We start from the raw sequence: 24,226 nt of genomic DNA, 5'->3' as shown, positions 1-24,226 counted from the left end.
ATAAACTTCTAACCCCATCAACGATCTCACCTCATCCATATTTTTAGGATCTTCCCATTCCATAATAGTACTTATCTTCTATGGATCCATTGTTATGCCTTCCTTGGTAACCACATGCCCCAAATAATGTACCTCTATTTGAAAGAAACTACATCTCCTAAGCCTAACATACAACTGATTCTCTCTTAGCATTCTCAACACTGCTCCTAAATGCTTGACATGCTCTTCCTCATTTTCAGAATATATCAATATATCACCAATGAACACAATAACAAACTTTCCAGATAAGGATGCAACACATGATTCATCAAGAACATAAAAGTAGCTGGACTGTTAGTCATACCAAATGGAACTACAGTAGACTCATAATGTTTGTACCTGGTCCTAAAAGTAGTCTTGTAGATATATTCTTCTTTGATGCATACTTGATGGTATCCTAATCTCAGATCAATCTTCGAGAACACTGTGGCTCCCTCTAATTGATCAAACAAATCATCAATCCTTGGTAAAAGATACCTATTATTGATGGTCAATTTGTTCAACTTCCTATAATCAATTCATAACCTAGGAGTAGCATATTTTTTCTCTACAAACAATAGTGGTGCACACCAAGGAAATACACTTTGCATATTGTATCCCTTTTCAATAATTTCCTTCAACTGCAACTTTTACTCTACTAGCTCTTTTGTGCTCATCTTGTATAGTACTTTTGATGCTCATGTTGCCCCTGGTACCAACTCAATAGAAAATTCTACTTCCCTACGGGATGGAAACTCTAAAATATCTACCTGAAATACATACTAAAACTATTGTAGAAGGGTGTACCTTCTCAATACATCCTCATTCTCAAATTCCTTACCTTTTTTACTAGAAATATATACTACAAATAAAACACACCCTTTCATACGACTATGCTTCGCCTGCATAACTATCACTATTCTAACAGATGTTTGCTTTTTCTTACCCTGCAAGACTCTTTGTCTCCATTGTCATCCAAGCACTTAATGGATTTGTCATACAAGTCCACTTTATTCCTATGAAAATATAGCCAAGCCATACCCAACAACATACTATATGATCTCAATGACAATACATTCAAATGTGCTAATTTTGGCATACCATTCAACTAAATGCACAAGGTCTTACACAATGATGAACTCTCTTCTTTGTACATGCAACTAGATGCACCTACCAAGATTCTTCATGCACCTCTTTATTCAAATAACATTTATCCACGAAGTTAGGACTAACATATCTATAATTAGATTTAACGTTAATCAAAATAGAAATAACTTGATCACAAATCTTACCATCCATATTGATAATAGATTCCCAGTGATATGCCTATGTATTATCCAATGTTGCATAGATTCATGGAATACTTGTCCAACATCCCCACTATATATGCATCCTATGCACTGTAGATATGTGGTATACCACCTTGATACTATGGAAAAGCTTTCCTATGATGGTCTTCTCCACAAGCCAAACAATGTACGGGCTCCCTATCATCACCCTTGCTATGCTGAGATGGAAGTCCCTATCCTCTGTCAAATGAATTGAAATTCTTAGGTGGCATTGCATTTTCTTTGTTACCTGTACCTTAATTTCTTGCTCATTCCTTGACCCATTTTCATTTATTATTTTCATTACCTTTCAAGTTCATCTTAGTCTAACATTTGCACTTTGATTATTCAAAACAATGATTTAGCTTCCATATGGCCTCCTCCAATGATCTAGGCTCATCAAATTCAATCCTATCCATGAATGCTACCGGAAACCCAGTGATGAAACTATGAATCCTAGCCTTCTCCTCCTTGAGGTAAGACACATACCTCAGTAACTCCAAGAATCTGCTAGTGTACTCCTCATCGGTCATAGATCACATCTTTAGCTCATAGAATTATTTTTCCCTATCGTCATGGTATCTCTTCCAATAGATACTTCTTCCTGAATAGTCTCTCGAACTCAGTCCATGTCAACTCCTCTTCATAAATACCTTTGACAGTCTTTACATCTTACCACCAAATATTTGCTTTACCTTTAATATTGAATGTAGTTATTCTCGCCTTCATGTTTTGTGATAATTACACAACCTGGAGAACTTATTCATAACAAGAAACCATGCTTCTTCATCTCGTGACTTCTTCATTTCCCCATTTAATGTAGGTTTATTTTATTTTGTGAACTCATCTAGCAATATCCCCTGTCACTCCTCATCTAAGGATGATAACGATGATGATCATGATACTTGTTAGAACCAGAACTAGAATAGTACTTGTTTCCATCACCTCTCTTATCAAAACTATCCAAGAACCTTCCATCTTTATTTGTGTCATCTCTATCCAACTTATTCTGATCTGAATCTAAGGGGGAGGCCCTCAAGATCTAAAATATTGAAATGGATCTTGGGGGGGAGGCCCCCAAGATCTGAAAAAATTGAAATTGCCGGAAGAAAAAGATTAGAATGCACAATAAACAAAACCAAAAAGATTTTTTTTATTATAATAGAGAATAATTGTAAGAGCTACATTATGGCGGAAAAACTGTCCTTTTACAAAATGCGATTTATTACTTATAGTATTTTTCAGTTACAATACCATGGGTCAATTCCATGGGTGAATGATTACCATGGGTGGATGTCACAATACCATGGTCAAATGCCATGGGTGAATGAATACCATGGGTGAATGTCACTTACAATACCATGGGTGGATAAATACCATGAGTGGATGCCAATTACAACACCATGGGTAAATTCCATGGGTGAATGAATAACGTGGGTGGATGAATACCATGTGTCACGCGGAATGGGTCGATCTTGCAGACAAGATGGACCTTCCTAGAATCTAAAGAAGACCTAACGACAAGCAGACCAACCAGACACTATCTTTCGCTAAATATGCTTTAATTAACAATAGAAAACAAAGGTTTTTAGCGCCTACCTTTGGTCCAACGCAAGCTTGTGGATGCCCTCGCTCCTTTGATCCAAATGAGCTCCTTTTCGCGAATCTGCAAACACAAACAAGGAAAACACATTAAATAGCACCTGAAAAACCAATTGCATAAAACATATTTAACATGAAAGTCAAGGAGTCCATGAAACAAATAACATAAGATACTTGTTGAGAAAAATGAGTTTGATTGTATTAATTCAAAAGAAGAAGAACCTTACAACCTTTGCCTTGATGCTGTACAAGCTCCTCCCAGGGTCCAACAAGATGTCTCCTCTACTTTGACAAGTTTCACTCACTCTCCAATGGAACCAAGAGGTATGTGATCTCTCCTCTCAAGATCAACCAAAGAGTCTCAATTTCACCAGCATTTACCTTCAAAATGTTCAGCTTCTAACCTCCCTAGTCCTCACCCCAATGCTTGTATTTATAGTGCAATGGAGGGAAGTTACTAGGTCCTCTTTCAAAGGGATAAAGCCCTCCTTCAAAGGGATAGCTCCTTTAGTCAAGGGATTAGCTCCTTCTATTTTGGGATGCATGAACCACCTCAGAGCGAACAATCCACGTAAAAATTCCTTCTAGAAAACTCTAGAATTAACCCAAAGTGAGTTTTTTAAGATAAAAATTGCGCCTTTTGACTTTCACAGGTGTCCGCACCTGCACCATTAGGAACAGAGCGGGCAGGTATGGAGCTTTTGTACACAGAAGGTGCGGGACCGCAGGTGACCATGAGAGAAAGTGCGGAACCAGAGTTATATTGATTTTTAATGTCTTTCTCCCACTTCCAAAGCTTGATTTGAAGAGTTGAGGTCCTAGACTTGCTTAGGAGGATAGTACAAGTGATGATAGACCCATACTGACTGCAAATAATCATGGTGACGATATTTTTGTGTAACAGATTGCCCCATAAAGTGCGAAGTCTGTAGTAGATGAGGATTTCATTTATCATATAGGAAGAGTGAAGTACTTTATCATTTCGAGGATTATCTTGTGGAGAGCCCGGTCAGAACCTGTAAAAACATTCAATGCAAGATATATATATGAGATCATATCATCGCTGAGGTAGGCATTCCCATACTCAGATCAAAACTAACTAGAAAACCTATCTATTGTATGATACATGAATGATCTTGTAAAACATCATAAGTATAGACTCGTGTGAACACAGTATGGACGCGACCATCTGTTTATGAATAGTCCACAACACAATGAATACAAAATTCATCGCAGCCTGGATGGTGGAAACTAGATCCAGGGTCTTCATTTCTATATCCCGAAATAGTACGATTCTATCCATGCGAATAAATGTGTTGATGTCGAACATGGTAGAAACCACTTGATTACCAGTCAATGTTGTAAATTGTTAACAAGTGTGAGAGAAACCACCACTGATGTCATTGGCTCTCAAAGTACCCAGTACAATCCATGAGATGTGAGTAGATGTGTTGATGTTGAACATGTCACGGAATACTTCGATCGAAAGTCAATGATGTAAACTGTTGTCAAAGGCGAGAAACCTGCCATTGAGGCATGCAGATTTCAAGGTACTGATGATTCCTAGATCATCTTCCTAGATAATGTGCTAATGTCGATAGAAAGCGATCCGTCGTAGGCAAGCCCACAACAAGAAATCATAGATCAAGTTGAAGAAATTTAGTTGCAAGGACTGACTCAGGGATGGTCAAGATGGATGACAGATATTTTGTAGATGAATGGCTTATTGGCAGTGACCTCTTGAACACTTAACGACACAACAGATGGCTTGGTGACAATTGACCCAAAGTTAATACCCAGAAACCAGCTGAAGACTTTCAATGTGGTTTGATCAACTGTTAGGCAAAGGATTCCCCAACCCAGGTAAATAAAAGTGTCGTGTTCAAGAGTGGTTACAAAGTATGACAAACAGACTCATTTTCCTCTCTTTTCCCCCACCATTTCTGGCAAGTACCTCTTTATTTTTTACAAGCTTGAGGAGGATAACATTTGCTTGATTATAAGCTCACCCTTCGGATGAGTCCAACTTAGTTTAGATTCAAATCCTAAGAAGGAGTGGTTCGTTCCTGTTTGTAATTGAACAGGTCCTTTACTGTGAAATTTTAACGAGTCCAGTATAGGAGAAACTCGGTGTTTTTCAATTTCGGAGAGTCTGAAAAAACTTAAGAAGACTCCAGGGTTGACCTTTTTCGTAAATTTGTGTCTCCCAAGCCCGAAAAAGTATAAAATAATACTTGAGAGAACCGCTTGATCTTTTACGACCAAGGAGTATTTTTCGTTATTAGTGTCACTGATCCGAAAAAGTAAAAAAGTGATCAACGACACGTCATTTTATAACCAATATCGAATTTGAAACAACAAAAATCCGGCAATCTTTTCATGTTTTTTACGGTCGAAAAAGAGCTGTAAGTAGACCTCTTTTAATTCCATTTTAACTAGTGTAAAAGAAACGCTCGGCAATCTTTTCATGTTTTAGGAGTCAGAAAAGGGCTTAAAAGATGACTCTACTTGTTTTTTCGTTGAAAATAACAAATTCCACCTGAACAATCCTGTATTCTGTACAAAGACACAAACATTACTCATACCTGTTTGAAATGGATAAAAATATTGTAAAGTACCTTTTCAAAGTGAAACATAAACAAATTTGGAATTCATTTACTCAAAAAACTTATAAAAAGGGGGTTTGACAATTCATTTTTACCGTTCGATTTTGGGTGAGAAAATAGTGCTTTTGCTTAGAAAACTTCCCGTGAAGATTGTGGAAAATCCAACCGTCGGAATCGAGCTCCGTCTTCTCCAGGTAATCCACATCATCTTACTCTTCATTTTCAACTGTTTAGTTTTTTTATTTAGCCCCTCATTTTGTTTTTTGGGAGGGTTTTTAGGCGCAAAACCTGCGCGCAGGGCTCTGTAGGTTTACCATTGCGGAGCCGTGGACCCTGACTTTTTCTCCATTGGGAAAAAGCTCGGGGTCCGCACCTTCCGTGTAGACAAAGTGCGTACCCACGCACTGTGTCTAACGTGGAGGGTGCGTACCTCACCGCAAGGGTTTTGAACCCAAAATTTCTCAAAAATGGACCAACCAAAAGTTTTTCTAGCAATCTAATTAATCTTTATTCTTGATGCAGAGAATATATCATGCTAGATTGGCGCGAACGGGAGCACGAGGACGTGGATACCGCCGCATGGAATCATCAGCCTTCACTTGATGCTTTGAGGGCATGCGGACTGCACAAGTTCTGGACCATTCCTGGCATGAGGGCTCAGGTAGATTTCTTACAGTGGCTGGTTGACAGGTGGAGCATTCAGGACCAGTGTTTCTTCATTGGCGGGCACCGGCTCGAAATCGAGCCGGAGGACATTTATTTCTTGACTGGTTTGCCTAAGAGAGGCGAGGACTTGACTCTATACGGGACTAGGCCAAGTGGCCAGTCTGTCGATAGCCTCCGGCTAGAGTACTGCAACAACCAGGCTAAAGACAAAGTGATAGACATAAAAACCATATCCTGTCCTGAGCTCATGGTGATTTCGTTTACTGTCACCAGACTTTGCGGAGCTACCGCATTACATGTTGCCACCGGATCCCAGATGCGTATTGCAGTTGATTGCTTTCAAGGCACCATCTTCAACTGGTGCAATGCTGTGCTAGCCAATGTGAAAGGCCAACTGACCAGGACCAAGAGTGGACGACTAAAGACCTTTGGTTGTGGGGCTTTGGTCGTGAGTTTTGGCCTGGAGAGGGTTCCTATGTTGATCCCACAGCATCTTACTGTTGGAGCTGGGCTTCCTCGAGAGCCCAAAATGATGCAATGGGTTGCAGTCATGGCCCGTCACCCGAACGAGAGGACAGAGGTTGCTCGGTTCAAACCTGAGTATTTCCAATGGTTGGAAAACCAGGTTTTTGCCATTCAGGACTTCCCTTACGCTGGGATAGATTTCCGTGGTGACCCAGACATGGCTCTTCCACCAGGAGAGCAGTGGGACGAGTTTCTATTTAAGTTTTTTTTTAATTTTTTGCATCGTCTCAAAACTGATAGTAAAAATTTAAAACGCAAATGTGGGTCCACAGCGACCAGCCGCTCTCTGGCCTTTCGAGAGGAAACAACCAGTTGCACCCTTGCCAGCCCCACAAGACGAATCAGCAGAGGTTTTGGCCGAGTTGGAGGGCCATCTTGAGCGCTTGACAGGGGATATTCCTGAGACCACTATAGACGACATTCCTCGTCGACTTCAGCGCTATGTGATTGGAGTCCTAGGACCTTTTAGGAGGTTCCTTTGCAAGGTGGCCCGGGCAGTGGTTTCTTATAGAGATGATCACCAGTGATAGGATGATCGCCTTTTGTGGGCACATGTGACATTTTTGTTTTTTGTACTTATCATTTTTGCTGATCATAAGGTGTTTTTCAACCTATGATTGAAGACGATGTATTTTTTGACACACTCTTATATATATATATCACTCTTACCGGCTTATCTTGTAAATCATGTTATGGAATGATTTTAAATTCACATGTATGATTATTGCAAATGTCTATTTAACATTCAAGAAGCAATTGCATCTGCTAATGTATTTAAAGACCTTGGAATATGCTAATATTGAATGTAATCAAACTCACGTTCCAAGAGACGCACTCTCAAAACTAATCTTAATAACACTGGATTTCTAATGGCATACACTCTATTAAGCTGTAATACAACGAGTTTAGAATCTAACCTCACTATCAAACTCTGAATCCCAAATGAAATAGATTCAGACAATAATTCAATCACTGCACTGTACTCTGCAATGTTGTTTGTTGTTTGACCGAGGCTTACCCCATGCATAAAAACTAACTCGTCAAAGGGTGAATAGATAACCCAAGCTGCAGAAGAGATGTTCCGTGTACTACGACAAGCACCATCCACAAATCCAATGTATGTTTGGAGAGGCATCGACATCTGCAATATCAAGAGTAAAACCAAGATAAGCAGGAGTAATGACGAAAAACACTCTCTAAGCTAAGCACACTTTTCAACTAAAACACACTTGCTAGAAAGAAAAACTAATCTAACTAAGAATATCCATACCCATTCTTTTAAGCATAATACCTCTTCAAGTAAAGACCATTTCTGGGTTTACCTAAAGAGTCCCCGTCAAAGTCTACCAACTCATAGGCCCCTTTTGCTAGCTTTCGCTTTACAATATAGGGCCCATGCCACATAGGAATGAATTTTCCAGCACCTAATTTATCATTAGCTTGATCATACAATAACACTAGGTCTCCTTCCGAAAAATTTTGAGGGGTCACATTCCGATCATACTGAGCTTTCATACGTTTTGCGTGAGTCTCGATCACCAATGCAGCATCGCGTCGATTCTCATCTAATTGAGCTAAGTATAACAAACGCTTTTCCTCTTCAGAAGTAGCTGGACGTAACTCGATGGCCATTTGCAGTGACAGGATTTCGCACTCAATGGGTAACACGGCTTCCAAACCATAAACTAGTTGGAAAGGAGTGAACCCTGTTGATGTTTTTACTGAAGTTCGGTACGCCCAAAGCGCTGAAAATAGCAAGTTGTGCCAATTAGACTGATGAATCCCAATGATTCGTCGGATCATGATAACTAAAACTTTGTTGATGGACTCAACCAGACCATTTGCTTGTGGATAATAAGGAGTTGAACTATCGTGACGTAAACCAAGCTGGCCTGTAAGTTCGGTCATCATAACGTTTTGAAAATGATGCCCATGATCAGTGATTATTGCTTGTGGGACACCAAACCTAGAAATTATATGATTGAACATGAAAATTGCAGCTGTCTTGCCGTCTGCCTTGAATCTAGGCATCGCCTCGGTCCACTTAGTAAAATAATCTACCGCAAGGATGATATACGCATGCCCCCCGGTCGAGTGAGGGTTACATGTAATAAAATCGATACCCCATTTGGCAAAAGGACCAACGAAAATTATAGGGTGGAGAGGAGTGGGTGGAGTGCGCATCTTACAATCAAAAATCTGGCAGTTGTGGCATTTTCGGACCGCCGTAATACAATCTTTAAATAAAGATGGCCAGAAGTAGCCAGCGCGCAATATCTTTTGGGTTGTGGCATACCCAGACATATGACCGCCACATGCTCCAGAGTGACAGTCATTCAAAACCCTTTCAGCTTCTTCGTGAGTTAAGAAACGTCGAAAAATAGAATCCGCCCCACGGCGATAAAGAGTATCTCCAAGAATTTTGAATTGTTGGGACTGGAAGCGAATTTTCTGACGTTCCGACTTTGAAATTTCTGACCGAAAGGATTGGGTCTGGAGATAGACGATGATATCCCCATACCACGGATCTAAAGTGCTGATTAGAAACAAAGATTCGTCCGCAATGGGCTCCTCTACCACAGTTTCTATGTCAGCAAGCAGGAAGTCACACATTAACTCTGCAAAAACTAAAGATTTCTTAGACTTTGATTTCTCAAACTCCAAGTCGAACTCCTGCAAGATAACGATCCATTTAGAGTACTTGCCCCCTAGCAATTGTTTGGTCAAAATGTAGATAATAGGGTTGCAATCCGAAATGACTGTAGTTTTGCATAGTAAAATGTAGTGACGAAAACGTTGGATAGCTTGAACAGCTGCCAATGTCAATTTCTCCACATGTGAGTATTTTAGCTCAGTTGGATTTAACGTTCGACTAAGGTAATATATCACATGTTCCGTTCCGAATTCATCTTCCTGAACTAAGGCCATTCCAATGGTGGAATGGGAGGTGGCGAGATACAAAAAGTAATCCTGGTTGTAGTTGGGAGGATGCAACAACGGTGCATGGGTCAACGCGTGTTTGAGTGCATCAAAAGATTTCTGAGCTATCTCATCCCAAGAAAATTGAGTATTTTGTTTTAACAACCATGTAAAACCCTTTGTAACCTCGGCGTAGTTAGGAATGAATCGTCGTAAAAAGTTTGCTTTCCCCTGCAAACTTTGGAGTTGGCGAAGACTCGAAGGGGGAGGCAAATTGATAATAGCTTCGACCTTCGAGGGATCAACACGAATGCCGGCTTTCGAAACTACAAATCCCAGCAATCGACCTGTTTCTATACAGAAGACACATTTGTGTGGGTTCAACCGAATACGATAATGCCTACACCTCATAAAAATTGCACGTAAGTGGACGAGGTGGTCAGCTCCATGTAATGAATGAGCAGGCAAATCATCGAGATACGGTTGCACAATGTGTTTGATGTCATGAAACGCATAAGACATCGCCCTTTGAAAAGTTGCTCCGAAATTCTTAAGCCCAAAAGGTAATTTGCAATAAGCAAATGTCCCCCATGGACAAATGAAAGCCGTTTTTGGTTGATCGGCAGGTAGAAAGTTGATTTGATTGTATCCAGAAAAACCGTCCATAAAGGAAAATATTTCGCTGCCGACACAATCATCAATGATTTGATCGATATAGGGAGTTGGGTAGTTGTCCGTTGGACAAGCTCGATTAATGTCCCTATAGTCTATGCATATTCTTATTGTTCCCTGTTTTTTGTTAACTGGAACAGTATTCGACACCCAATCCGTTAACGGGATCGGATAAATGAAACCTGCTTTCAACAGTTTTTCAACTTCTGCTTTAATTGCAGCAACTTTTCGTGGGTGAATTTGATGCAAACATTGCCGGACGGGTTTAGCATCCGGGTAAGTCTTGATCTCATGAACAAAAATCGCGGGATCAATTCCTGGCATTTCCTCATAGGACCAGGCAAACACGTCGCGGAATTCTTGAAGTAGGGCCTTATCTAACTGGATTTCGTCATCTGTACACGAGGCACCTATATGATTGTTCTCAACAATTCCGGGCTTAACCAAAATGTCAATGGAAATAGCTCGAGAGATGTTTCCCAAATTTAACTCTGAATTGGGATGTTTCATTGGATTCTGAGGTTCCTTGACATATTTAGTCGTAAATATTGATGAGAAATCATTTTCAAAACGATCATCCTCAGGTAAAAACGAAGATCTGTGATGGAGATCTTCCCATGGTAAATCATCTACACATAGGATTTCACGAATTTGCTCATCAGAGTGAACAAGTTCAGAAAACGTAGTTAAATCCAAGGTTGATGTGAAAAGTGATTCCTCATGGACTACATTCATTAAGTCATTTTCGGTTGAACACAGGTCAGCAAAAGACTGCACGGCTTCATAGGCAATTTCATATGGACTCAAAGGCATAGAATTACCAAATGAGTCTATTTCAGATTCAGAAGGAACGATCCAAGGATCGTCATAAAAAATAGTTTCTGATGTAATCATATGAATGGTTGCAAATGAAGATGATGCGTTGATTGGAGGAAAAGGAAAAGTTCCCAGTAAACCGGCATCTTTAACTAATCCTACTCCAACATCCTTATATGGGATAGTCGTTTTACCGACATGCTGAATACTCTCTGAAGAGGCTGGGTCGGATGAGAAGTAAGCCAGCTGGTCTATCGTAATGATCTTTCCATTATGTGGAAACTTTATGACTCTAAAGACCGATGAAACGACCGCTATCATAGCATAAGACCAACTTCGATCCAAGAGAAGGTTGTAGTCTAGAGGGGCATCAACCACCTCCACATCTAGACTAACGGTTTTTCCTTCAACCCCTATATGAAAATCCTGTAGAATGCCAAAAGGATGAAACCCACGGCCATCAAAGGCCTTAGGAATTGTCGGGGATTGATTTAGTGAAGGAGAACCAAGCGATCTCCAACACTGTATCGACATAATACACGTTGAGGCTCCCTCATCAATTACAGTCCGATGAATAGGCCTGTTTTTTACTATCACTGGGATCTGGAAAGCCATTTGATGAGGCAACCACGGTGTACTATTTTCTAGATCAAAGATTATTAGGTTCGGGTCCTGAACATCAACAGCTCCTATAGCCGACAAAAGTAATTTACGTTGTGCTGGGCATGATTGCAGCACTTCCAAAGCCGACATTACTGAGTGTGAAACAACTAAATCCTCAACAATGTTATAATTCTGAGCCGCTCTCTCATGTGGATTGAAAGCTGACTTTCGAATTATACCCTTGGCGGGTGGTTTGATTACTAAGTCTGGATTAGGTTTCTCGATCTGTAGTGGATCGGAACCGGGAGCTGAGGTTGATGGATTAGAATGAGAAGATTCTGCTTCTTTGCCATCAACAGGACTTTTACTACCATAATCTTGCGATCGAGTCGCAATCCTTACATGGGACATCATCAATATGGGTTCTTCATTGGCACTCGAGGAAGAACCTATCATCTTGCTATCTTGATTTGGAAATGGATCCTTCAAAACAGCAGGAGAGTGGGAACCTTTGACGATCAACCTCTGCTCGATGAGGGCAGTCTCTTGTAAAATGTTCTTCGTCACAAATGAGACATGGATAACGAGGTTTGCGCTTTTCATCATTGGGTTCCGCCTTTTCAGATTTCTCTTTTGAACTTTTTTCCGTTTTATTCTTCTTCTTTCCTTTCTTCTTTCCACCGGATTTTGATTTAGTCGTAGATGATTCTACAACGTGAATATCGGTGGAAACCTCTGCAGAAGAATCTCCTGTCGGGGAATCAGGCAAGGTTATGATAGGAGAAGAATTCTTGGAAGACTTCTTCTTACTTTTAGTGTTAACCGTACCAATCATACCGTCAGCGCATGAGATCCCGAAGGAGCTGCGGTAATGCATCGACTATAGGGACATTAATCGGGGATATTTTCGTGTAACGTACCTGACTGAGTATAGACCAAGTCAAGGTACTGTGCTTGAGCAATCACTTGCTCCTCAGTAACAACTCCGGCTTTAGCAACATCTTCAGTGATCCTTGGCAACAAAGATTTTACAAACCACTCAGCCAAGATTTGATCCGGAATAAATACCTTCACTAAACGTCGTCGACGTCTCCACTCATGAATATGATCTGAAATGTACGTGGATGTCGATTGTTTTAGCGAAGTTAATAATTCCGTGCCATTGTCATATCGGACTGGCAACTGGAAATGAGTTAAAAACGAGGTAGCTAACTGGCTAAAATTATAAAAAGTGCCTCGCGGTAACTCAATGTACCACTTGGCCGCGAGACCAATTAGAGTGCGCTGGAAAAGTCTAAGACGAATCGAATCATCTGTGATGGAGTTAGACGCACACCAGAGGTGGTAAGTCATCACATGGTTCGACGGGTCCTCTCCAGATTTACCTTCGAACTTGGGAATGTCACTGGGCAACTTGTTCAGCATTGGCGGCCAAAACGGAAGATAATTAATTGGATCGTTCGTTAGGCGCGACAAGTCTGGTAAGTCCAAAGTTGCGATAAACGGTAGCTGTCGATTAGGATCCCTAAAACTTTGGGTCATGAGACCAGCCCCAGGAGGAGGATATCGAGGATAACTAGGAATAGGAATCGTGTTCGGGATATTGTATCCTCCTGGAAAACCAGGATTAACCGGACCGTACTGGGGTTGTTGAGGTTGTTGATTAGTGTACCCAGGATACGATTGATACTGATAAACTGGCTGGTGGACAGCAGGACCGAATTGGTACTGTCCCTGGTACGGTTGATAAGTGAATTGTGGTTGACTTGTGACAACCGTACTTAAACCAGGTTGTCCTACAGGCATCTGAACTGTAGTTTGAATCGTAGATCCAGATGGTGGTAAAGATGTCTGAGGAGTAGATACAGGAACAATAGAAACCGGAGCTATCGATACTCCAGAAGTAGGTGGGGTAGATTGAACAGATGTTGCGGCAGTTGCAGCAGTCGTTTGAGATGGAGTACTAGGCGCAATAGGCCCAGACTAAGAAACTACCGAAGGTACAGAAGTTTGAATATTAGACTGGACTGGTTGCTGGGGTGAGCCAGAAACTAAGGGTTGTCCAGTTTGAGATGACAATTGTACATTTGGCTGCAACACCTGTTGAGTTTGCGATGGATCCCACACTATGTTCATTCCGGGGTACTGACCCATAACAGGTTGAGAATACTGGGGACCATAACCGGGTTGAGGGTAGGTTTGATAATTGAAAGGTACATTTCCCATCCCTTGAACATAAGATTGACCTTGGGGTGGTTGGAAACCTTGGTTCGAGTACTGACCTTGGGGTAGATACCCCTGAGACATGTACTGATACTGAGGTTGACCTTGAGGTATAAATTGATACTGGGTTGACCTTGGGGTACATATTGAGTCTGGGGTTGACCTTGAGGAATGTATTGTACCGTTGGCATGTACTGTCCTTGAGGTTGCCCCCCAAAGGCAAATTGTGTACCTTGAGGTTGCCCCCCAGGCGTTAATTGAGGTTGCCCCCCAGGCGGTAACTGGCCACCTTGAGGTTGAGAATTGGTAATAGAACCTGACATCATAAGAATGTCTTCTACGCTCAATGGCTTTGCACCATTGCTTCCAGTGAATAACCCTTGTTCAATGGGTTGAGGAGATGCTCCCGAAAAAGTACCAGAAAGTGACTGATACCCAGAGGGAACAGAAGGACCACCGTACAAAAAAGATTCAGGCGATTGAGTAAACATGGACGACTGACCTGGCATATTTACGGGAGTATAAAAACCCCTAGGTTGATAACGAGCACGAGGTGGTGAAAAACTTAACACTGGGTTTTCCAAATAATTAGTTAAATAAAGATACCAAATAGTACTTCTAGGTGGACTGTAAAAAATTGATTCACGCTCCCTTAGATCAATAACAGGTTGATTTTCAGGGATAGGGATGCCTACTTCTTCTTCCGGAGCAAGTTCTTCAATAGCTATCAAACCAGAAGGAAGATTTTCAGTGATTACTCTTTCTACCCTAGGTGAATTAGGAGCACCAGAAGTTGGAGAGACAAACCCCGATGTTGGAGTAACAGGTTCAGATATCTCAAGTTCTTCACCTATATCACTAGTAGATGAAAAGATACCAGCAAGTTCGGAAACCGAAATAGCTTCAAGATTATAACCTGTTTCTAGAGTTTGGTAATCAGGATGAACAACCAACGAAGACTCTCCTTCTTCAGGTGACCCAACTTTACTGCCACTAGGAGTTATGAGGACTTTCAAGCCTTCAAGATGGGCTCGAGACTTCTTTAGGAGGTTGGCCCCGAAGTCTACGGGACTTCCTCAGTAAATCGGCCACGGCTACAAACTCAGGAGACTGGCCCCGAAGTCTACGGGACTGTCTCGGTAATTCAGCCACAGTTAAAAACTTTTAACTACTTCACACGCAAAAAAAGTAAAATCTTAATGAAAAACACCTAAAGCCTCTAAAGAATCAAACAAATTTGAATCACACGCCTAAAGAATCTAGAGATCAAACACACAAACAGTAACTTTCCGGACCGAAAACGCTAGTTGGTGATGAAATCCAACGTTGCAGAATTCAGTACAGAAATGGCGGTTGGAACAGTTACCCCGGCAACCTGCTTAATGAATAGACTGGACCAAGTTCCTCCACTTTAACCGTCTCAAGTGAAGTGAACCCCCCAGAAAATCCAAGTGAGTCTATCCGACGTCTGCTCCAGGTACAGTGGGATCTTCCCACCACTGTCACCTTAGGAAGAATCCTAAAGAATATGGTCACTAAGGCTACCAACTGAGACAAATACACCTGGGGGAACAGTCTACGATCCGATACGCACGCAAGGGCAGAGTAGCAAGCTCAATCCCCTTGAAGGCTCCTTGACATAATCCAAGGTTTACCAACAAGTGACCTCAGGCTCCTCGACAATGGTTAATCCGAGGTTTACCATTTTTAATACGTGAATATCTAGCGTCGTTCCCAATGAGGAAGGATTGATTCCCACACTGGTTCCGACACGATCTCGTGCTTCTCCTTTAAGAGGAGCTTTCCCAGAGCATAAATGCAACAATTTGATTTCTTCCTACGACAAGATACAGCTACTTGTTTGTTTTTACTGTCTTGGAGAGTTAATTACTCTCCTACTCCAAGACACTAGCCTAAGCTAAGTTGGTGTATCAGAGCCCTAGAAATAAAATGTTACTAGGTGAATTTTACTTTAAGCGTTAATTTTAGTGGTTGTTGTTTAAGTCAAGAGGTGGCGGAGATGAAACTCGCGGTGTAAAGACTCGACTCGAAATCACTAAAAAGATGCACCTACGATGATTTAAACAATCTTTTCTCTTCGATGAACTTCTAAACTAAGAAAGAGTTTGAGAATGCAAATACTCTTGTAAACACAAATCTTTCTCAATTAAATAAATTAAATGAAGAGCTTTTCCTTTCCAAAGCACTCAAAAACGAGACAACTAGCTATTTCACACAAATTTCCCTTTTCTTTTTAAAGCACTCAATCACTACAAAAACAAACTTTTCAAAGGAGATTTTTTATATTTTGTAAATAAAACAATCAAAACTAATGAAAATGACTAACTTTGAGAGCTACAAACTATAAAAAGCTACTTGAAGTCAAAGCCTACTAAAAGCCTTTTTGAGGATGTTTTACTTAGCTAAATGTGAGCTAAGGACTAATTTATGCAGAATCACAATTAGTCAAAAAACAACCAATCTTTCGTTTTCTTTTTGTAAAAATGAAAATTCCAAACTTTCAACTACAAGCTTTTAGAAATTTTGAAATGAGAAAACTCAAAGCGAATTCCTCAACAAAGGGAGATTTCATAAATGGTCAGACTCACAAGAAGACCAGTAGACACCAAGGTAATCTGAGGTCCCTAGGGCTTCTAAGCTCAGAGCCACTACACAACCAAAAACGAAAAACAAACCCAACAAGCAAAATTCCTAGGAATTCCACCTAAAACCCTAATGCTAATGAAATCAAACCAAGGAAAGTTTTTGACAGGGAACAAGCAGGTCTGGGCAATGACTAAAACCTATAAACAAATTCTAAACTGATAAAAAGAGGAAAATTTAAAATTTTTCAAGTTTTTGACAGGGTACGCAGACAACCTGTTTACACAGGTGTGTCTACGCTCTGTGCACAAAGGAAAAGTGCGTAGAGGTACGCATTGTTCCTAACTCAGAGGGTGCGTACCTCTCCCAAAACTATGAAAAATGAAAACTAACTCAAAATTAACTAAATTCACCCAATCCCACAATCATCAAGTCAAAAACAGAAACAGGAAAAACAGTTTCTCAGGTCAAAGTATAGACAAAGAAAACAATCAAGTCCCCAGCGGAGTCGCCATTTTGTCGCGTGGAATGGGTCGATCTTGCACACAAGATGGACCTTCCTAGAATATAAAGAAGACCTAATGACAAGCAGACCAACCAGACACTATCTTTCTCTAAATATGCTTTAATTAACAATAGCAAACAAAGGTTTTTAGGGCCTACCTTTGGTCCAATGCAAGCTTGTGGATGTCCTCGCTCCTTTGATCCAAATGAGCTCCTTTTCGCGAATCTACAAACACAAACAAGGCAAACACATTAAATAGCACCTGAAAAACCAATTGCATAAAACATATTTAACATGAAAGTCAAGGAGTTCATGAAACAAATAACATAAGATACTTGTTGAGAAAAATGAGTTTGATTGTATTAATTCAAAAGAAGAAGAACCTTACAACCTTTGCCTTGACGTTGTACAAGATCCTCCCAGGGTCCAACAAGATGTCTCCACTACTTTGACAAGTTTCACTCACTCTCCAATGGAACCAAGAGGTATGTGATCTCTCCTCTCAAGCTCAACCAAAGAGTCTCAATTTCACCAGCATTTACCTTCAAAATGTTCAGCTTCTAACCTCCCTAGTCCTCACCCCAATGCCTGTATTTATAGTGCAATGGAGGGAAGTTACTAGGTCCTCCTTCAAAGGGATAAAGCCCTCCTTCAAAGGGATAGCTCCTTTAGTCAAGAGATTAGCTCCTTCTCTTTTGGGATGCATGAACCACCTCAGAGCGAACAATCCACGTCAAAATTCCTTCTAGAAAACTCTAGAATTAACCCAAAGTGAGTTTTTTAAGATAAAAATTGCACCTTTTGACTTTCATAGGGGTCCGCACCTGCACCGTTAGGAACAGAGCGGGCAGGTACGCAGCTTTTGTACACAGAAGGTGCAGGACCGCAGGTGACCATGAGAGAAAGTGCGGAACCATAGTTACATTGATTTTTAATGTCTTTCTCCCACTTCCAAAGCTTGATTTGAAGAGCTGAGGTCCTAGACTTGCTTAGGAGGACAGTACAAGTGATGATAGACCCATACTGACTGCAAATAATCATGGTGACGATATTTTTGTGTAACACCATGGATTGATGCCATTTTCCGTTCGGATCATTCCTCCCGCTTTAAGAAGCAGTGATCACCATTGCATGAAGTTCCCTCTTGTGAAGCTTTTGTTGAATATGAAGAGCCACTAAAGAGAAGGGTTTTATGTGGTTAACCCATAACCATGATGAACGAAGATCCGAGGATAGAGATAACTTGTAATGCTTATGACGAACTGTGATATTGACAGTGTGCAACCTAGCAAATGGACTTCGATGAAGTGTGGGTTTGTGGATGAACCATAACCATGATGAACGAAGATCCGAGGATATAGATACCCTCTAATGCTTGTGATGAACTGTGATACTGGCAGTGTGCAGCTTAGCAAATGGACTTCAATGATGTGTGAGTTTGTGGATGACCCATAACCATGAAAAACGAAGTTCCGAGGATCGAGATACCCTATAATGCTTATGACAACTGTGATACTAATAGTGTGCGGCCTAGAAAATGGACTTCGATGACAAGGATTTTGTGCGGTTGACCCATAACCGTGATGTTGGTTGTTGATGAAGTAGCAGGTGCCTACATAGCTTGGGGTGGAAGGGCAAATCTCTAGATAACCCAAGCCGAATGTTGTTATGCTAAAACTAATGAATGTGAAGCAGGTGTCTACTAAAGTGGGCTGGGAGGGCACGTCTCCAATGGAAACCTGCTCCAAATGTTGCTCAAGAACTAAAATGGACATAACTCGGTGAATATAACTTAGAAAATTTATTATAACCTGTTTTTGGAAGCAGAAGGATCATTTTGCATCTTCCCATGTGTTCGAAATCCTTATCTGGATAGTCTAGAATCTTCGATTGGTGCTACAATTTTTCTGCTGTCACAAAAGTTCTGAAAAAATAGTTGATTTTAAATCAGTGATATCTCCCACAACCGAACTCTGATTCGACCCATTTTCTTTTTAAATTGGGTGATTTTTCAAGAGGAGCTCAGATCTACAATTCTTTTTTTGAAATTTTGTGCAAAAAATTCAAAAAATTATATGAGAGTCACCATCCACCAGTTGTCATCAGAAAAAAAAGTCTACAACATAGCTGATTTTAAATCAGCGATATCTCCCTCATCCAGACTCTGATTCAGCTTTTTTTTTTTAATTTCGGTATTTTTTCGCAAGGAATCCAGATCTGTTATTTGTTTTTGTAAATATTGTACTAAATGTTTCATATCTGATCTAAAAACTCGCCGCCAAAAAAAAAATCCTAGAAAAAAATGTCAAAATAAAAATTCTTCCTGCCTGGCCCAAGAAAGTGCTCTGTTGAGGTCGCAGTGCGTGCTTTAAGATTGTTGAATATTGCTACAAAAATTTGAAATTGAAATATGCATGAAACCCTCATTCCCATGGAATCATAACCTTCTCTGACACCACTGATCCAAATCTAAGGGGGAGGCCCTCAAGATCTAAAAGACTGAAATGGATATTGGGGTGGAGGCCCCCAAGATCTAAAAAAATTGAAATTTCTAGAAGAAAAAGAATAGAATGCCCAATAAACAAAACCAAAAAGAATTTTTTTATTAAAATGGAGAATAATTGTAAGAGCTACATTGTGGAGGACAAACTGTCCTTTTACAGAATGTGACTTGTTACTTATAGTATTTTTCAGTTACAATACCACGGGTCAATTGCATCGGTGAATGAACACCATGGGTGGATGCCACAATACCATGGGTGAATGAATACCATGGGTGGATGTCACAATTCCATGGGAAAATACCATGGGTGGATGTCACTTACAATACCATTGGTAGATAAATACCATGAGTGGATGCCACTTACAATACCATGGGTAAATTCCATTGGTGGATGAATACCATGGGTTGATGTCATTTTCCATTCGAATCATATTCCCACCATGATATTTACTTCCATATGCCCCATTTGTCCTATCCTATTTTTCATGGTTGATTCGAGGTGGTCCTTGTCTATACAATTATGACAAACACTGAAGGATTATTGCATTAACTTCTTCTTGTTTCTCCTGTTCATGAATGATTATGTAATTATCTGCTTTGCAACTCCTTACTTCTTCCTTCAAGATTCTCAATGTGTGCTAACTCATTAGAGTTCCCAACAACACGCTTCTCATCTTATCCATAGGGAGAGTCTCAAGAACTATAGTCTACCATCTTTTTAGTCATGTTTCTTATTTTCTTCCTATAAGGTATCTGATGTCAGTGAAACCAAAATATAAACATAATCAACATACTTCAATATAGCTCAGGGAGGATATAACATCTGCAAGATCAACTATATTAGTGCAATACATGTATAAACACAATCATAACAGAATATAGATGTCATCCTAACACTAGTCTAGTCACTAATGCATGACCACATCAAAAACACGTCATGACCTCATTCATGACAACTAAAACCATGTTAATGTATGCATAATCAACATATGTATGACATGCATGCATACACGGTACATACAAACATTGTCATCCGCAACTAGTACATAACCAACCTATACTCATGATAAACACATCCAACAACACGCCATCCAGTTTCACATGGAGACAACATTGCAACCATGACCAACACCATGCATATGAAACAAGCACATAAAACACAAGAATAGAGAATAGATATTCCACCGACATGAATGGATGATCAACACACCACCCATCTAGTCCAAAGGACGAACTGTGTTCTCATATAGCTGTAACACCCTCCTCCCACATTTACCCAAGTTAACCAGTTCGCTAGGGTAAAAAATTTGACAAGATTCTACTATTATTTGATTCAACTCCCCACGTACAGTTAAGTAATTGGAACTAACATAACAAAACCAAACTAACCTTCCACACATGCTACAAAACCTCTTGGAGCCAACCAAGCTTTCGAGGTGACCAAACCTTGAGGCAACTTAGAATTTTATTGACCTAGAGACTTCATTACTCCCATAATGTGGGCATGCATGTGACTGGGACCCTCTAGTCACTCTCACAGCAAGGGCATGCAAGCAACTGGGGTATTTTTCAGCTAGTTTAGAGCCAATGACCCTAGATTCCATGCCACTTTTTCAAGGGAAGGACCCAGGCCACTAACTAGAACTTCATGAAACTTCCAGAAATGAAAAGTAACATTGAAGCAATGATAAAAATAAAAATAATTCAACAAAGACTTTACTAGACCCCTACTAGACTTGAAGGGAAATTAGTAAAAAATGTCACAAATATGAAATCTACAGGTCATAACAACAGATATGAGCATAGGGGTCTCATACTTATCTGTGAATATCTAATAAGAATTAATGCCTTACATTATATGCATTATCCTCTATTAGGTCACATATTCATTATTCAGTAACTTAAAAATCGAAACATGATGAAAGCCATACATAATCATTATCATAAAACCTTCTCATAACTAGCATATAAACCACATAAATAATAACGATACAATAGTCATATAATCCTCATATAAACCAATATATTTAAACACAACATACTAAGGATAAGGAGTTGTTATTAATGAATGCATATGTTGACCAGGTATGGGACCTCCATGAACGACCCAACCATAGACTAGGTTGAACCAAATCTTTTTTTCAGCTAGTCACCCCCGTGCCATATTCTGAGCATGAATGTGGGATCTCATGAAACACATCCAATAAAACCAAATTAGCGCTTCGAGAAGCCAACCACCTAAACCCTCACCCAGTATTTCTACCTCATGGTTGGACATCACTAACCATCAATGATTTGGTTCCTACCCAAGCTATCTAGGGCTTTTGAGTGTTTGTTCCAACCAAGGCTCCATGACTAGTAACTTAACCAAAGTTATTATAGGGCTCCAAAGGATTTGTCTAACCAGGGCTCTAGGAACTAATAACTCAACACACAGCCAAAGGAACATGAGAACCAACCAAGAAATAAAAGTAAAACCCATAACACCATGGCTATCCAGGAAATGGAAATGTTGAGAAAATCCACCATCAATTTAGGCATTCTTCCATGCTAATGATAGATCATAATTAAGAAACAACATACATATGCCATGCATGCCAAAAATAGCGAGGAAATCATACATGCAACTTTGTACCTACAAGAGAAAGATCATGTAGAAGTTGATCTTGATTCCCTCTTGTGCCTTACCACTCTTCCTTTTCCTTCTTGCTCCAAAGCTCCAAGTATGGCACTCTCCTCCAAGAGTGCTCCAAGAAAACTCTAGGTGTCTATGAGTATGAAAGAGAGAGACTAGAAAAATGAGAGCTCCAAAACTAAAGTGAAAAAGAGTTTCAAACTGATCCTAAGAAGCATTTTTAATAATGATGCCTTTGTTTTCTTTAATTTTCTATTAGTTTCCTTCATTTTCCATCTTACATGCAACCTGTGACCTTTGATCTCCCTTTTCTCCCATTTTTGATTATTTTCATAAATAAAATGTCAATTAGTACCACGTTGCCTTTCCAAATCCTTTGACATTGCCTTTACCAATTTCCTTAGCCATTAATTAATCACAAATTCTCCCTATCACTATGTTCTTTTTCCCAATATTCAACTTGAAATATGTGTCCCATGAACTTGGTTATTATTTTTCCTTTATTAATTTTATTACATGGATTTTTCACCAGGGCTATCACAACAACGATTTACCATAAGACCTTGGAGATAGTGTGGCATGTCAAAACTCTATTTGGGAAGCTGCAAACAAAGGTAGGAGAGGAGTGAACTAGGAGGTAAATTCGAACTTAAATTTAGTTGAAGGCGATCGATTAGAGACTGAGAGCTATTGCGTAGGTTCTCAAGCATGTGGTGAATATATAATAATTGCAGGATGAAAAGATTGGAGACAGGTACAAGATGTTTTCCATATACCTAAAATACATCCATAATTTGGATATCTCAAAGGGGGAAGAGAAAGGAGATCAGGCTCGTCTGAGAAAATATCATGTTAGAGAGGTTACTATTCCAGGCGGTCATCAACAAATGACCCAAGGAGTGGGGCGATATCGACAACAACTCTAGGTGTGGAGAAACCCCTATGACTAATACAAGTGCATGGGCAACAATAACAATAAATGTTGTTAAGTAATTATGGCATTAGCCTTTCTTTCATTTTATTTTGTTACATTGATTCATAGGCAGGATAATAGTTATTTTATTAAATTTAGGTCCATGGATCCAAAATGTGTAGACAAAATGATAAACATACCGATAATTAGTAGTGGTAATAATGAAAATTTTGTTGAACTATATTAGGGATACTAAAGACAGAAAATCCTTATGGCATGCCTCGTTAAATGTATGGTTAATACAATATTTTTCTGAAACCGGTCTGGTTTCCAATATGGAAGACCAATTGCCCTCTTTGTACTCTATGTTTACTTCACAATATAAATATTCTCTAGTGACTTACTATAAAACAAAGTCACGTTTATAATTATTAACTATAAAGATAAAAATGAGTTAATATACCAATATTTCAATAGAAAAAAATTGATATCAATACTAACCATAATATTATATAATAATTATGTAAATAAACTTAAATTAAGTTTCAACGAGTAATTTTAGATTCATCAATACTATAATTAATAATATTAAAATTATACACTATATATTAAAAATTAAAAATTAAAAATTATAGATCTACTAAACCTTATATATTAAACATTCTATATTATAAATGTTAATATTAACAACCCTATATTATAAATAGTAATATTAAGTCCAATGATATAAACTGTAATAGTAAATTTTAATATTATAGAATATATCATAAATTTTATATTACAAATCTTAATATAAATTATAATATTATAAATAATATATTGCACTTTATATATTAAACTTCATTGTTTTAATTCTAAATATGGTAAACCCAATACTATAAACTCTCATATTAAATTTATGATTATAAATGATAATATTGAAACATTAATACTAAAAAAAGCTATATTATAAAACTGATATTATAAAATTAATATTAAAATTAATATTATAAATTCTCATATATAATACAATATAAATTGTTTATATGGAGTAGTTCAAGTGGTAGTGGTTTTGGAAATGAAGTCTCACCGAACTCGAAGTCTTGGGT

The sequence above is a fragment of the Pinus tabuliformis genome, chromosome 9, assembly GCF_031772625.1.
Source record: "Pinus tabuliformis cultivar Carrire ecotype Pingquan chromosome 9, CPIR1, whole genome shotgun sequence".
NCBI classification, from domain to species: Eukaryota; Viridiplantae; Streptophyta; class Pinopsida; order Pinales; family Pinaceae; genus Pinus; species Pinus tabuliformis.
The sequence above is the reverse complement of the archived record's forward strand: the minus strand, read 5'-3'. Positions refer to the sequence as shown.